Source organism: Diadema antillarum, unplaced genomic scaffold (genome assembly GCF_040938485.1).
Source record: "Diadema antillarum isolate AM-2024a unplaced genomic scaffold, OU_Dant_1.0 scf00000146, whole genome shotgun sequence".
In the NCBI taxonomy this organism is placed as follows: domain Eukaryota; kingdom Metazoa; phylum Echinodermata; class Echinoidea; order Diadematoida; family Diadematidae; genus Diadema; species Diadema antillarum.
Window position 1 is genome coordinate 2,847,336 of NW_027271035.1, and position 13,349 is coordinate 2,860,684.

The following is a 13,349-nucleotide window of genomic DNA, read 5'->3' on the forward strand; positions in this document are numbered from 1 at the left end:
CAGACTCAAAACAGAAGTGCCCAACAGTCATTGCAAGTGTGTATCTGGATAAATGAGTCACTAACTGTTTTTTACTCATCTGCCATTACATGTATTTCTCATTTACTTGCTCAAATTTGGCCCTTTTTACCATTGGTATGTTGCACATATTGCCTTTAAACATTCCACTCATGCTGGGAGAATTGTGGTGAATGAACTGGTCCAGGAGTGATTGTGGCCGGTTTGTGTAATTGACATTTTAACCTCGTAGCTCAAAGAAAGAGGGTAGTGATTGGAAGAGGATCAAGAAAAAAAAAAAAGAATTCAACAAAGGTTCCTGAAGCTCAGATTTTATGGTTCGTGACAAAGCTAAGTTAGATCAAGAGTGGGCTGCTGCACAACTTACGAATAACATGCACCCGAGGGCGGGAAAACTAGTTGTATCATGCGCTTCCCTCGAAAATGCAGTCGGCATGCAGTCAGTCTGTACCACTCACAGTACACTTACTCTACTCAATCATATGATTCTTAAAGTGGAAGCCACTTGACTGATCCACATCACATCATGGTTGCTTTGTCATTTTTCTCCTTCTCTGACATTCCAGTTCATCAACAAAATACATTGCATGATTTTTGTAGTCACTGCCATAAAACTTAAATACAACAAGGTTCGACATTAGTGTACATGTAGGTCTGGCGGTCTGGGGAAAAAGAAAAATTGATGTCGAGACACCAAATTATTGCAGGTTCTTTGACTCACTTTGCCAATTAAAAGTAGTCAAGAGTTACAACTAAAACAGAGCTAATAGAAGACTATAGACAGATAGAGGTACTGGTGGTACATACACATAAACATAAACATAAACATAAACATAAACCCCTAAAGTGAGCAGAGCAAGTCAAAGTCAATCTTGTCCAATGTACATCGTTTCTCTTTGACAGAGAAAAAGAAAAAATCATTTGTTCAGAAAAAAATTCACAGGGATTTAGTGAAAATTCTGCTCATCATCCGCCAGTGATTTCTTTAACTTTAATATATTTTTAGACTGAACGACAATGAAGGCAACAGGAGGCTACGACTGCAAAATCACAATTCCACAGCGTTGTACGTTTCTGGGCACATTGACACCTCCCTGGCATGGCCGGGTGATGCAGTTTACACCTCGCCACCAAGCACGATACAACACGTGTGAATTCTTCGGTGTCTGAACAGGAGAAAACTGGATCTCAACTTTAATGCAACAGGGGCTCTACAAAGAGAGATCTAAGATCAAAGAAATCAAATCTGTACACCCTGATGTGACCTATGAAAATTGCAGTCTGAAATTTAAGTAATAAATAAAGCTCTCCTGCCCTTGCTTTCCACTAGCATTTTGTCTACATAAATGTACATTGAAGGCTAGGCCTCACACACTTGTATTTAATCCTCATCCATCCCCAAACCATGTGATTACTGAAGAGTATAACCTTTTCTTTCCTGGAAAAGAAGGGGACAATGAAGAAAAGAAAAGTAGATTTACAAACACAAAACAAGAATCATTGGTGAGGTACATAATATGTAGGCGAGCTCGCCTCAAAGACTGCAACTCTTGTCGTAAACAACATCCAGCTCCAAAGGCTACAACTCTCGTCATAAACATCAGTGAATACGAAATCCTCAGGCACACACTCGTCACAGAACTTGAGCTCTCGGCTACTTGAGCAGTGTATGGTACCGCTGTGGACAGAAAGGCCCTTCACATTGGAGTCTGGCGTTAGAATGTACATCAATTGCTAATGAATGCACCAAGACCTTACAGAGCCAACCTTTTTCTTTTTCCACTTTAAAGCAGAGTCTCTCCCTTTGGTTCAGTTTTGTTTGTTCATTCTGCTGTTTTGAATAATTTCAAGAACATTTTGGTGTTAAGGCTGACAGCCTCAATGACAAGCTATTTACTTTGTAAACATTATGTCTCTGGCACAATTTATACATAGGCAGTGACATTTACCATCCTGAGCAATATGATTATGATGAGCTTTTACGGAGTCTCAGATTGCGGTACTTTCATCTACCCCGCCATTGCATTTTTTTTTTGGGGGGGGGGAGGGGAGTATTGCAAATGGTTCCCTGGCATGACTTGGCTTAGCAAACTAACTTCCTTTTGCAGAATCACCAAACTAATTTCACCAAAAAGAAAATACAACATACATTTACAGCTGTATAACTGTCTGCCACATTTGCATCTGAAATTAAATTAAGGACTAAAAGAAGTAATTTGTTGGAACGCTCACTCGGACATGAGTTGCTGTGAGACTGCTTCTTAGCAACTAATCCACCTTGGGGCAAAATTCATGTACTTTGGAATTTTTGGTCAGACACTTGGGGAAAATTTGGTGTAGTTTAAAATAAAATCGCAAGGGGTCGAGTGACAACTGGTCTGAAAATTGGATGATTTGACATGGACTGACCCAAAACAGAAAACTGAAATGGAGAATATTTGGTTCACAACACAAGCGGAGAACCTGTTCCCGTTCAAATGTCCAAAGCTATCATACACAATTTCAGAAAGGCTAGAGGCACTCTGCATGATTAAACACAATTGCAACTAATGCCAGACTTGTCCAGTTCATATCTTCACAGATGGATGTTACACACATGATAATGCAACTCTCTTTGACGGCTTTTCATAATGCGATACTTGCTTTCCTGCCCCAATTCATTATCGGGACAGTTAAAACATCCGTATGGACACATATGTCAGTGATAACCCCCCAGCATCTTTTCTCTCTTGCCGCCAACTGATGTCTTCAACTGACAAAGCATCAGTCACTGAGGCATCAGGGCGGCGAGGTATTCATCACGTTTGAGCCGGCGATAAACTGTTTGGGAGGGGACGTGACCTATCGGCGTGTTTACCTTGGCAGACAGTAGCCAGCGTGTGCTTGGATGTATTGCATCATGACCACGCTTCCCCTAAGACTGGCAGATGTTATCCTCCTCAAAAATTAAAGGTGCTAATCACACTTTTCATTCCACACACTCAAATGTTACAGATTTACTGATTGCTCCATACAGAACCCCCCCCCCCCCCAAATATATTTAATTTGCATTCGATATCTGATGAGATTCAAGGAGTCTGGGTTGTGCTACCCAACTATGTGTATTTCACACAAACATTGCATGACAATAATTAACATTAGGCCCTATACGTACATGCAGCGTACACACACACACAAATACAAACATACAATTGATGTGTGTGCATGTACTAACTGTATGCAAGACAGAAATGAAAACGGACACAAACACATGTGCATCTTTTTTTTTCTCTCTCTCTCTCTCTTATCATTGTGAGCAGTCATCCACGATGATTAAATGCATGGAATGTAAGCTTCAGGAGCTGATTATTGACATTCCTGTTTTCTCCTACCAATGAGACAGCAATGCATGGCTACGCTTCCATTGCCCCGTACTGTTCACGGGTGGGACTGGGGGTATAGAAGGTTTCAAACAGCAAAAGATGGCAAGTCATTCAATATTCACAAACATCTGCTTACTTCCAAGGATGCTTTTTCTTGACATTCTCCGACAATAGGCGTTTTCACATCAGCCCGATGTTTCGAAATAGCGCGTTAATTTCTGACTTGGGAAATTAACCCGATCACGAAATACAGTATGTAGCGCGCTATTTGATAATGTGAACACAAATTAGCGCGCTTATTGTATTGCTCTGATAGAGAAAATTTCTTGAGTCCAACTCGGGAAATTTCTGAAATAGCGGGATAACATAGCGAACTAGCGCGCTATTTGATAATGTGAAATCGTCTCAAGAATTTGTCGGACAAGTTTGTCGGACAAAACGCTTCGTGAAATGCCCCCCCCCCCCCCCCGTTTTTCACCATGTTTAACTTTCATGCGTGGTACGTGTTGAGTACCATTTATTTTAGCGATAATGTTACTTAAGTCGAAACCTTTAGAATCTGAAGTTCTTGTTTTTGTTCAGCCCAGAAATGTTCAAGTGTTTATTACAACAAAAGACAACAACCTCTCCTCGCAACCCTAGCCCTAACAGCAAAAAAAAAACAGAGACATTGATGCACTTGGCTTTGTTTTATATTTCCGTTGAATGTAAATAAGAACTGACTCTAGAGCAAAAATATTGGTTCTGACAAGGAAAGCACACACTAATATTTCATATTACTTGATTGTGTTGATACACACATCCAGATACAGTAGTCAACTACTTGAACTAATGTCATGCAGTTGTACAAAGGTTTAGGTCCTACACACTTGAATCTTGCCAAGCATGTATCCATCATCGAACAAAATACCCTGGTACCAACTCTGTTCCCTGACCCAGAGTGTAAAAATTGGTACAATGTATGGTGCAATGGTGAAGAAATGCTAATGGCTACCCTGGAGAACCACTACTACTAGGTTACCATAATTTGGTACCCTACCTTTCATCATCATTACAGGCACAGTGCAGTTTTGGTTAACTGTAAACGTCAATATTTTCGCGCGATTAATTTTTCGCGCTGAGCGGCTCGAAAACATATTCGCGGGTTCTTAAATTCGCGCTCCGCAGCGGGTTAATACACAGTCGCTGTTATCATCCAGCGATGCCAGCGTACAATAAGCAACGTAGCGAGCGGCGCGAGTGCGAGTACAAGTGCTCAACTACATAGTGCATGTACAATGTATTTTACTCGATACATGTACTGTAGGACTAGTACTGTAGTCGCGGGGATGTAGCACACCAATCGGCCGTGGGCTTGGTGCGTGCGGTGCGTGCGATGATACTGCTATATGCGTAAACATGTCTGTACTACGTAGCAGTATCATCGACGAAGCGCACCAGGCCGTTCAAAATGTGCATAGAAAATTGCGAAGATATATTCGCGCGTTTTTGAATTCGCGCTAGCCGAACGTAGCGCGAAATACGCGAAAATTAATGTACCGCGAAAATTTCCACGTTTACAGTAGATGGGGCTGCAGATTTCCCACATTTTGCCTGTGTGTTTGTGAGGTACCGGTAATGAGAAACCTCTTACTATGAAATATGAAAGAACATGTAATTCTTAGAAGAATTCAGTTTATTTGACGAAAATTTGTCTTGAAATGGCCAAGATATCTACAAAGGCGATCCTACAAAAATGCAACAGGCCACAATTTTTATTAGTCCTGATCTCAGTCATTTCAAAACCAATTTTCATCAAATAAAATTTAAATTCACCTATTACTTGTATGTTCTTTTAACCCATCCACGTACGGGCCTCTGTGTAATCTGTAATATCGTGCCTGCCTAGTAAGTTGGCCATGAACTTGGGCGCGATCTTCCCTACGGCGCGATCTACACGCGAAGAGCATTCATACGTCATGGAAAAAACTGCCTGTGTCATTCCCACTAGGCAGGAGGGATGATGCGTGTACACTCGTGCTAATATGCACTTAGTTGACTCAATACAGCACTAGTTTATGTGAATTTTATGAAAAGAAATAATAAATTGTGCAGGAATTATGAAAAAATATTGTTTCTGTGTATTTCATTGATAAATCCTCTTCATTTCAAGCCATCTGTAATCACATCCTACCCACTTGTGAATCGACGTGTCCATAATGTCCTCGAGCCCCACCCCCCCGCCCCCGAGATAGCTCTGGAACATTCCATTCAATGACGGGGTTTTTATTTTGCAACGTTATCTAATAACTCTCATGTAAGCAAGTTCTTGCTATGGCTAATCTATTTTGTAATGTATCATAATCTATCTATGCTGAGATAGCCTAATTCAAATTTGCAGAGACATACAAAAAGATTTGTTTTACAATCGTGATACGTTCAACTACTCATTTACCCTGTGCTGAAATCCGCATGTCTGCTCCGCACATGTTATCGCTATCGCTCAAACTTCGATCGCGATGGCTTGTGTGTGTACACAGGTACACAGTGCTAGTGTGACGTGCATGTGTGGAGAAGCATGGGGCTGAGAAAACCCGGGACTCCACGTGGTGTAGTGAAAAACAAATCGGACGTTCGAAGTCGTACATTCAAGAGCTAAAACAGACAAATAGCGAATTCAAAGTCCACTGAAAAGGTCTTGACATTGTAATGTATGTTCCAAAATCATGTCTGGCTTAGTTTTGAGAGAATTTTCTACACGCACGAGATCAGGAATGAGATCGGTGAACTGGCTAACAACGTGTGTACTGTGAACATGTGACTGGCTTGTGCACATGGCCTAGCTAGGTGATCGTGAGAGTGCGGCAAGAACGCTCGGAATGCACCCGAGATGCGGTGTGTTGCAAATTCTTGGGGTGAAATTAGACTTCCTTGTTCAGCCCGTCTAGTATCTATATTTTTTTGATAATTCTAATTCTTCATAAAATCACGATAAAAAGACTTCATATATTCATTTTATATTTTAGAAGCGTAATATGAAATATTTTGGGGGGTTTTTTTAGTCCAAGAAAAAAAATAGTTTGAATAAAAAAATAATAATAAATAGTCGTTCTTGACTCAAGTCTAATTTCCTGCGCCTTCTTGCAGTTACCCCGCAGTTGCCCATGGATACGATGCATAAATAATCAGCTGTTTACTGAGTCGTACTAGTGTACCACCCTACTGCTCTTGTTCAAATTGAGAGGATTGTTATTTTATCGGCGGCACTTAGTTTTATAACCTCATCCAATAAAAAGACAAATTCAAACATCAAATGGTGTGACAGTTTTTGTCAGAATTCCCTATCAATTTCAACTTGTTGCCAGGATAGTTTTCAGATTTCACTTGCTTCATTATCGAAGCTGTTTGACATTTGAAAGAACTGCTCCATAAGAAATCACCTTTCATTTGTTATTTATTTTCACAAACAAGTATTTTGGTCACTTGAATATTTCTTATTATTACTTCAATGTCATGATATTTCATGATGGTTATGTATTCTGTCTTTACATGGCAAGATGGGATTTTTTTTCCATCCAGGGTCAAAGAAGAAAGTGACAGGAAGGAAACCAAAAGGATAGGGAGGAAATGAAAAGGATACAATGAAACACCTGATCAGCAGGCTCTTTTTTATTACAATGGTGAATGCAGTACATCAGAATTTAAGTACAGTTCTAAATAATTTATCAGTTGAAAAATGAGCAAAGAAAATGGATTTCATCGAGTTCTAAATGAAAACTAAATTAGCATCGCCATTATGATTAGATCTAGAACCTAGTGCTAGTACTACAGAATAGACCTGATGCAAACTTGTTGTCAAGCCTTTGGTTGAGTTTCTTCAGAGACACGAATTTTGGTAGCACAATACCCGAGTGAATAAGAAAAAGGAAAAAAAAAATAAATACACAACTGTAATGCAGGTCTCTAGACCACTCCCGTGCACGAGCGAGCATCAGCCCCCGTTTCTACAGTGTCACTCTAGCTCTCGTCATTTGCATTGGCCTAGGCTAGGTTACTCGTGTCGTAGTTTTACTCGCCATCATCAATGTCATACATGGTTACACAAAATAAATTACATCTTGCCATCACCTCAACCACAGCAAAACCCTGAATATCACTCCCATCATAGTCACTCTCAGCTCACAAAACATATCAGCAAACGATACAGACATCGCAGACCTAGCTAACTACTAGCTCTAAACATAGTTGTAACTACGCCACGTCAGACATTAGTTGTACACAAAAATGAAACGGAGGTGAAAAACTAGTAATGAATACACGAAGATCATCAACGATGGCATATTACCGTAGAAAAAAATACACAGAACATCTTGCACCCAAAAAAAAATCGAGGTAAAAAACTACGATGAGAAAAACTAGGGTGAAAACACGATGCTTGGAAGACGAACGATGAAGACACTACGGCAAAAATGCGTACACGGAAAACAAACGAGTGGGTACCACACAAGCTACGATGTTATGCGCACATACGTAGATAAGCTACATCGTGTTCAATCAAAAAACTCAACAAACACTAGGACAAAAACTCACCTCTAAATTGTTGCAAACGAGATAATCACTTAGAAAAAAAGAACAAAACACTCTCAGAAGTACGATTGTTCTCTGAGAATGAAAGATATAGAATGATACGAAAGCAAAAGAGAGAAAAGAGAGAGAGAAATGGACGGGAAACCTAGAGAAGTTACCCACACTCACTCACGTAAATGGAATTCGACACACACACCCCCGTGCCCGCCCCTGCATAAGCATAGCATAGCAGTACACGTACACACACACAAGGAGATATCGTCAAGCGCTCTATGAGGAGATCGATATCACGATACCGCGCGTAAGAAATCACTGCAGTTGCTGGGGCAACAAAGATACATGCGCGCTGTAAACATGAATATTGATTAGTTTCTCAGCAGGCTCGAACCCCTGGCAGGTGTTTTGGCCAATAAGAGACATTCTAAAATATGTTTCTTTGCATAAATTATTTTTCTGAGTCCCAGTAAGGATCTCTGTGATTGGCTAAAATTATTCTACAGCTCCTGGCCAAGCCTGAGGTCCTAGGACGCCCTCTTTTGGTCATAAATAATAAAAACCACGTTTTTTGTGGGAGCTGACGGGGATGGGTTAATAACATTTCACGCAGTGGTTTCTACATACAATGTATCTATGAAAACATTATGCTGAATCCTCACCTCAACCAATATTACATGTATACCATCCCTCTAATATTGCCTTTGGGAAGAAATGATTTGTAAATTACAATTCTTGCTGGCCGCATACTGTATACACCGAATATTTTGCGAAATTTTCATTTTCGCGAATTTCACGAGTCAGCTGCTATTCGCGAAATTAAAAACACACGAAAATATTGATTCTAATGACGATATCAATGTGAGTAAAGGTATACATACATTTCTCCGTTCAGTACAGGACTCCACGATCGCAAATTTAACCACTCGCGAAATTGTCAGGAAGTCCCGATTTGCGAAAATCTAGACTCGCGAAATACATGGCGTATACAGTATGTTGTAGCTTGACATTTCATTAGCTCAGCGACATACATTTTGTATTACATGCATAGAGCTACATTTGGAAAACAAAAACAAAAACACACAAACGTTCCCCCCCCCCAAAAAAAAGACTCAAACATCATGCTGATTGAACAATAAGTACGAAACCCTACTGTAAAAGTGGACATTTTCAGTGTGAAATTTTCGCGCATTTCGCGCAGCCTGAATCTAGCGCGAAAATAAAAGCACACAAATATTTTTGCTCGCCATATGTTCCAGTAGTCTATGTAGTCCTGCCGAGCGTTACATTGTAGTCATTCCCAAGTACAACTAATGAAATAAAACCAAAGGAAAGCGGATTGCTTATGAAATTACATACAAGTTGTACTACAAGCATAGCACAACAAACATCGAATGAGCAAGATCTCTGAATGTGCGAACATTTCACTTTTTTGTGTTTAGATAGAAACTGCTGAATACACTCCGTGGAGCTGTACCACAGACTGTTTCTGAGAAGAACTTGTCTTTTAAATGTCACATGAACCAATGTGAGTGTACTTGACTGTACCATAGATAAAGCGTGTGCATTGCATGCAGTAAACTGGTTATGTTACATCAGAGTAAACTGGTATGTTACATCAAGACCTTGAAGAGAGCGTACTGATCAGGGCCAGCGGAGCATTTTCAAAAGTGTGTGTGTGTGTGTGGGGGGGGGGGGGGGGAACTTCCGGGTTTCATGAACTAAGAAGCAAGCTCATCTCTCTATTTCCACTTCCGGGTTTCTTCAGCTGACAAGCAAAAAAAAAACCTAACCCCCCCCCCCCCCAAAAAAAAAGGTCTTCAGTGGAAATTATGAGTATTATAACCTCACCATGCTCACACTTCAAGATCTCTATTTCTTTTAGTGCCACTTATGTACTTCCGGATTAAAAACAGTGTGTGTGGGGGGGGGGGGGAGGGGGGGAGGGGGGGAGGGGGGGGCCAAAGTGATGACACATGCGTCATTATGTATTTCTTTGTATGGGGCACAAACAGTGGGGGGGGGGGGGAGGGCAGGGGGGCTCAAATCGATTGGTATCAGAACTAACGTTAGACTTAGAGTCTAGAGAAACTTCCACGCTAATGTTACAATTAACAGTTGCAAACAAGTTGGCATCTTCTACAAGTAAAATGGTACAATTTTTTTTTTCTCATACGTAGTCATGCTAGATCTACCCTGTAGATTAGACCTCTAGGTACGGTACTCAGTCGCCACGTCTGCACTCAAGCATTGCCGCGCCGCCGCGCCTGGCGACACTCACGCCAGTAATCGCTCGCATTTCAGCATTCGCATGGGTCGTTTGACATCGCATTTAAATCCATGATTTTAGATATGATGCCTCGAACCGATTTTGCTCAAATTTCGTGAGTAACTAGGAAACTTGTGAAGCTTTATGGACATAATCAAGCGAATTGCCGCTGTCCTTTCATTTTCGCGTTGCATTGCAAAAAAGCGTGGAGACTCCTTATAAGGGGTGCCCCGGGGGTTACTTATAAGGGGGACGGGGTTACTTATAAGGGGGACGGGTTACTTATAAGGAGGGGCCCCCCTTGTGAGTGGGTTTCCCGAACTGACATGGCTGGCTGGCCGCATGTGCCAGGCATAGGGTTAAACTTAAAGTTAGAGCTCTGAATGTACCCAAAAAGGTTAAAGTAGTCTCTACTCAACCTGCCTGGTGACACCTTGGTCTTCGACATGGCTAGACAGAAAGATCTGTCTGTCTGGAGGACTCTTTTATATTTTGCCATTAACGCTGTCCTCCGTAAACAGACGAAAGGTGCCAGTACCCATTGCTGTGTGGATGTGCTTAACCACTGTCTCTATGGAAAATTGGGTGAGGTACCTCACCCTTCTCAATTGCGTCTAATTCACGGCCCTAGGTCGGCAAATTTAAGCTTGTATAGTTAAATAAACTATTCACGAATAGACTACACTCACCAGATTAATGAACAGCCCAATATTTCGGTAGAATTTTCAACGTAAACCACACATCAACCAACCCGTCGCGTCGTCACGTTCAAACTGCAGAAACATACAGTATGAATCTATTAGCCAATCACATGCGAGGTAGTTTCTACGTGTTTTTTTTTACTAAAACACGTACCTCGCATGTGATTGGTTTACAGATTCAAAATGGCGACTTACGGCTAGCGAACGGCGATGTTGCGATATGGATAAAATTTCTGCGTTATAACCGAGTTACTGTGACTCGATGAGTATTTCGATTGCACAATGTGAGAAATTAACCCCAAATATTGCTGCATGTGTCATGTCGTGTCAAACTTGTTTGAATGTAAAAAAGCTGTCTCAAATTTGGTTTATCGTAACGTTTGATCTGTGCGCGTTGCTCCATACAGGAGCTGGGATCATTGACTTTGCCAGTCTTTGGTCTGTATACGGAGGGGATCCGTGAAGCCAGACGTAGTCTCCGTGGAACATTCCCCAACGGACAGATACAGACCGATAAGGACATGCCACATGGCTTGAACACATCATGCCCTCATCTCGCATCCAGCATTCCATTGAACGCAAAACGTACACTCCGGTACAGTAACACTGATGTACTGATAGTGATACGTGAGAGTTTAGACTGTAGAGCCCAAGGCCCTAGAGACCTAACGGTTAGTCGTCAGTAGTAGTAAAGTAAAAGTAAAAGTTTAACCTAGAACTAAGAAGCGACAGTCAGTAGCCTACGACTCCGAGTACCAAGGCAAGGGAGTACTGTACTGAAGTCAGTGAAGACAAAAAAGTGAAGTAGCTGACCATGACATGACCGGCTTACATTGGAAATCGCATGATTGACTTCAACTTCATCAATCATAGACTAGCTATATCGACTAGACTAGTGCAGTAACGTGCCAGTATTTTTAAAGATCTCGGTAGATACAGTGCAGTGCAATGGGAAAGTATCACAGATACATAGGCAAGATACAAAGCCTGCGTCTTGACATGTAACGTGTTGAAATCCTACGTAAACAGCTGCAGTTTCTCGCATTTTCCATTCACTGATTCAGCAGACGTCTGTACAATAAATTACACTTTCAACGAAAAGGGGAAATGACTGGATAAACAAAATCTAAATTTCTCACTTGTCGCAGAGTCAAAACGAAATTGAAACTCACCTTTGTCTGAAATATACTTTAATATCCTCCGTTTCATCCATCTAAAATTCACCTTGTGTTGGTAAAATTGAGTGAGCGCTTACACATGAAAACATGTGCCCGCGCCAAATCGAGAATTGAGGGAGCGCGAAATCTCACCATCTCTCATCTCGAAGATTGAATGGAGAAGATACAGAGCTGGTGATAAAAGAATTATAATATATATTGTCAGATAATTTGTTAACATATAACCATTATTGAAAATTAATTATCAAATACAACGTTTATTTCCTTTGTCATAATATTTTATGTATATTACTATTCCGATATTTGCTTATTTACTTTATGTGATATTAAATTGGCAGCTCATTCTAAAATAATGAATATTCATACGTGTGCTGTTTCTAGGGCCCCTGCAAGAACGGGCGCTTCGAGAATATCGAATCACCAATGAGTGTGTGACCTATATCCATGCCCACCATGGAAGGTGAAAGGGTCAAGAACCGTTGAAGCGTGACGAAATAAAACAAATCGATGATATCGTCAGTAGACCCGAACTTACCCTCTACTCCACTGCCAAAACACTGGCAAAGGAAACTACATTCGCCAAGATTGGATACAAAAATGATGGTCAGAAAAAGGTTTGGACTTCTGAGTTTGATCAACATTGCACTTTAAATAATCTCAGTTACAATCGACATAATACCATTATAGAAGGGCAGATATGTAACAAAAATTGGTCGAGATGCTCACATCCGGCGGAAAATATGAAATTTGCCATATAGGGGTATTTTGGGGCGCTGATTTCAAAAATTGCCGGATCCAAGGGATCTGACCACGGGGTCGGCCGCCATTTTGAATACCAATATGGCCGCCATCACAAAACAAATTTAAAGATCCTTATCTTCAGTTCTGAATGACCTGTGGTACCGAAACTTGGTACACAAGAGCGTTTTGACATATTAAATTTGATGACAGATTAATTTGAAATGTCTGACAAACATCGAATAGCCGCCATTTTGAATTCCAATATGGCCGCCTCGATGAAATGTTTAAAATCATTATCTCGAGTTCTAAGTGGTGAGGGGCACTGAAATTAGGTGCAAACAAGTATATCAACATACTGAGTTTAAGAATTGACTAATGTGATGTGTCTGACAAACGCAATGCCCGCTATTTTGAATTCCAATATGGTTGCGAAGACAAACATCACGACTGACGTTCACCGGCATGCTAAAAAGTGCAGCAAAAATGAAGCATAATGCACCTTTCACTGACGTCACAATGT

General features: G+C 40.9%; 1 protein-coding gene across 1 annotated transcript in view; it reads right to left on the reverse strand.

Annotated features, from left to right (window-relative positions):
- Positions 1-12,150, reverse strand: part of LOC139721610 (influenza virus NS1A-binding protein homolog) — a 60,944-nt gene extending 48,794 nt beyond the window's left edge. Inside the window, exon 1 of the mRNA XM_071632941.1 lies at positions 12,083-12,150. The gene's annotated coding sequence lies outside the window, so the exon portion shown is untranslated. The remainder of the gene's footprint in view (positions 1-12,082) is intronic.
- Positions 12,151-13,349: the final 1,199 nt, after the last annotated feature.